The following is a 4,615-nucleotide window of genomic DNA, read 5'->3' on the forward strand; positions in this document are numbered from 1 at the left end:
GCCCCCGCCCCACTCCGGCCTCCCCAGCCCGCCTTTCCTAACGCGGAGGCCAGGGTACGGCCTCCCGTCGCTAGGAAACGGCTCAGCTGTGGCTCTGACCTCCGCCGGATTTGAAACCCGAGGATGAACGCCAAGCCAGGCTGGTCTCCTGTTGGCGCGGTTCTCAGAAGTCCGCTCCGTCCTCAGCAGAACCGCCCAGCACGCGGGCTGCGCCACATCCATCGCCGCTCTGCATTAGCGAACCCTCCCCGCCGTGAAGATCAGCATCCTCCAGGCCCGGACGTGACCATGATTTCTTTAATTTACACATATATTAATTAATTAATTTTTATCATCATCTCATAATGTAGACATGGCTGTCCTGGAACTTGCTATGTAGATCAGGCTGGCCTGGAACTCACAGAAATCCACCTGCCTCTGCCTTTTGAGTGATAGACTCCAAGGGAGATACCGCTACCTCTCGGCTATTATTATTACTTTAGATTTATTGTTTATTTTTATTTTATGTGTATGAGTGTTTGACTCCCTGTGTCTGTGGGCACCACACGCATGCAGTGCCCACAGACAGAGACGGTAAGGGGAGCCTTCAACCCTGGAGTTACAGATGGCTGAGAGCCAGCATCTGGGTCCTGTGAAGGAGCAGCCTGTGCCCTTAACCGCTGAGCCATCTCTCCAGCCTTTCCTGGTGTCTTTCTAAATCGTTTTCCACCTTTTTATTTACTTACTTATTTATTTTTTACGTGTAGCTACTGTGTGTGATTGAGTGCAAACTCGTGTGTCGCTGCGCCCGTGAACGTCAGGGGACAATTTGCAAAAGTCGGTGGTGGCGCACGCATGTAATCCCAGCACTCGGGAGGCAGAGGCAGGAGGATCTCTGTGAGTTCAAGGCCAGCCTGTCTACAGAGCTAGTCCAGGACAGGCACCAAAACTACACAGAGAAACCCTGTCTCGAAAAACCAAAAAAAAAGTCAAAGTCGGTTCTTTCCTTTAACCAGTGGACCCCTAGGGTTGAAGACAAGCTTCCTCAGTCAGGCTCCACGGCAAGCTCTGTTACACACTGGGCCACCTTGCTAGGCCTCCACCTTACTCCTTGGAGCTGTGTGGTTGAGTTAGGCTGCTGGCAGGCTCCAGGGATCCTCCCGTCTTCCACCCTGTCAGGACTGTGGTCTTTTCACATGTGTGCTGGGGAGCCAAATTCGGGTCCTCAGTCCTGTACAGCAGAGCCCTTCACCTACAGAGCCACGGCCTCAGCTGAGCCACAGCCTCATTTATTTTATTTTGAAACACCACTCACCTTCTGTAGCCCAGGCTGGCCTCAAACATGTCACTCTCCTGCCTCTGTCTTCAGAGCGCTGTGATTTCAGGCTTGTGCCACCATGCCCGGCTGTGTGTGTGTGTGTGCGCGCGCGTGCGAGTGTGTGTGCGTGTGTGCGCGTGCGTGCCTGTGTGTGTATGTGTGTGTGTGTATATGTGTGTGTGTGTATGTGTATGTGTGTGTGTATGTGTGTGTGTGTGTGTGTGCGTGTGCGTGTGCGTGTGCGTGTGTGTGTGTGTGTGTGTGTGTATGTGTGTGTGTGTGTGTGTGTGTGTGTGTGTTTCTAAGGATCCAAAGGGAGCTTGGGCCTGTGGCTCACTCGCTGCCCCCTCCTGTGGTTCTACACCTGGCGATGGAATTGTCAAGTGGGAACCTTTGGGGAGGAGACGTCGCAGCTATCATTCAAAAGGTAGTTTTGGTGGCCCAAGCGGGTTAAAATCCATTTGACTGCAATCTCGCTAGCGTAAGGGAGAAGGGGAACAGAGCTCAGTGTAAGTTAGGATGTTCCCAGCAGTTCAGGGGTGGTGCTTAGCCCTTCCGGTGTGGGAGTTAGAAATAGGCTAAGGCACTTGGGTGCGGTGCTGCATGCCTCAGTCCCAGCACCGTGGAGGTGGAGGCAGTGGGATTGTGAAGTTGAGGCTGCCTGGGCTTACATAGTGAGTCTCAGGCCAGCCTGGGTTGTAGGACGCTTACCCTGTCAAACCAGCCAGGGCTGTGACTATGCCTCAGTTGGTGGAGTGTCTGGCTAGCCACACAAGACACAGGGTTCAGTCCTGAGTGTGCTGCATGTTCCAGAGTTCCAAGCTCTAGAGAGGGTGAGGCGGATGGTGTCTGTAGATGGAACTTTTCCCCTCCAGGCCTCTTCCCCAGCCCACAGTCCTCTTCTCTGTGGAGAAAAGTGTGTGAACTTATCATAAGTGACAAATGCGTGAGACACTTTCTACCATGGTGGGCTGTGTGGGCTCTGGAGACAGTGGTCAGATACGTGGACTCAGATCTGCAGAAACATCGAGAAATTCAAAAGGCTGATGAGGGGCAAAGTGAAGTGGGGGTGGGGGAATGAGGAGGGAGCCAGCGAGGAGACATCTGGGCTGGGAGAGAAAAGTGCTGAGGTGGAAAAAGGATAAGACACAGAAGGCTGCATGTGGCTCACTTGGAAGAGTTCCTGCTCCTCAGACACAAAACCCTGGCTTCCATCCCCAACACTGAAGAAACAGGCCCCGGCGGCTCCCACCTGTGATCTCTGATCTCAGCATATCCGAGGCAGGAGCATCACATCGAGTTCGAGGCCAGCCTGATACAAAAGACCCTGCCCCTCAAAGAGAAAGAACAGGAAACAAGGGAAATGGTACCATTACCTGTCTGTCTGTGGCCTCCCTGTCTAACGGGAGACCACTACCGAGGACAGACACCAACTCATTGAGGGTGGCCAGTGGCCACAACTGTGTGAACCTATATGCTTAGGTGGCCTTTATTTATTTATTGCCACTCCCAGGGCTTGAACCTAAAACCCACAGATGCTAGTCAAGTGCTCTGCCTCTGAGCTATGTCCCCAAGCAGTTAGGTAGGGCTTTATAACTAAATATTTTTTTAATTATTATCATTATTTTGGTTTTTTGAGACAGGGTTTCTCTGTGTAGCCCTGGCTGTCCTGGAACTCACTCTGTAGACCTGGATGGTCTGATTTATTTATGTGTCTGTTCACATGTGTGTGTGCACTGATGGAAGCCGGAAAAGGAAGTCAGACAGACCATCTGGAGCTGCAGTCATGGGCAGTCAGGTGCTGGGAGCAAACTCTTTTTTTTTTTTTTTTTTTTTTTGGTTTTTTGAGACAGGGTTTCTCTGTCTAGTTTTGGAGCCTGTCCTGGATCTCGCTCTGTAGACCAGGCTGGCCTCCAACTCAGAGATCCGCCTGGCTCTGCCTCCCGAGTGCTGGGATTAAAGGCGTGCGCCACCACGGCCCGGCCTCACCCTTCTTCTCTGCAAGCACAGCAGGTGCTCTTCACTGCTGAGGGTCTCTCCAGCCCCTACCCATTCCTTCGACCAGAAACCAGGAATTAGAGCAGATTAGCAAGAATTAAAAGAAAGAAAAGTATAAAAGTAATCTATAAATAGACACAGTCAGGGGTTGTAGTCACTCAAAAAAGTTTTTGTTTTTGTTTTTAAAAAAACACTTTTATTTGGGGGCTGGTACACACCGTAGTTCTAGTGTAGAGATCAGAAGACAATGGTTGGTTCTCTCCTTTCACTGTGTAGTTGTTGGGAATCGAACTTGGGTCTTCAGCCTTGTCAGTAAGCACCCTTACCCACTGAGCCATCTTGATGGCCCCGAATTGGCCTTCTTTCGATGGCTCAACAAAGCCCGGCTACCTCCACCTTCCTGCCTTTGTGTTAGCCAGTGATTATCCTTTCTTCTTCCTCTACAATCGTTTTCTTCCTCCTCCTCTTCTTTTCTCTTTTGAGACAGGGTCTCCAGTAACACAGACTGGCCTTGAACTTCCTATACAGGGAGTGATCCTCCTGCCTCCAACCAGGGAGTGTTGACATAACAGAGTGTCATCTGGTTGGAGCATGTTGTAAAATGAAGACATAAAAACAGCACTTCCCCATAGTGGTGGGCATGCAGTAACTCTCCGGGTCCTAGGAGCTCAGCACGGTAAAGTTCTCAGAGATCACCCTGGGGCACCCTGGTCCCAGGTGTCTACCAACGCTGTCCCTAGGGATCAGGGAGATATTAGCCAATACACTTCTGGGTGAGCCGAGCCTTGTTGCATTACTGATTTATCTTCAGGATTTCCATAAGTGCTTGGTGAAGGATCTTGTAACTTGGGTGTACTGACTGTGATGAGGACCACCCCACCCAGTGTGAGGGACACCCAAGCTGGGGTTTGCAGCTCTTTAAGTAGCCCCTTTTTTGTACAAACGATGTATTAGGAAGATGTTACTATGAAATACAATTGATGTTTGCTTTCTGTTTAATTTTATTCATTCCCCTATTGTTGTCTTGGGATGCTGTGGATGCCACCCATGACTTTGTATTGGGAAAATAAAAGAGAATTACTGCTTTTCTTCTTTTTCTTTTTCTTTTAGATGTATGTGCATGCTGGGGCTGGAGAGATGGCTCGGTAGTTAATGGCACTGGTTGCTCTTCTGGAGGATCCATTCCCAGCATCCACACAACTGCCAAAAATCTTAGCTCTAACTCCAGTTCCAGAGATATGTTGCCCTCTTCTGGACACAGTGGGTACTGCATTCTCATGGTGAACATACATACATACAGGTAACACACATAAAATGAAT

The sequence above is a fragment of the Peromyscus maniculatus genome, chromosome 1 (genome assembly GCF_049852395.1).
Source record: "Peromyscus maniculatus bairdii isolate BWxNUB_F1_BW_parent chromosome 1, HU_Pman_BW_mat_3.1, whole genome shotgun sequence".
Taxonomy (NCBI): Eukaryota; Metazoa; Chordata; class Mammalia; order Rodentia; family Cricetidae; genus Peromyscus; species Peromyscus maniculatus.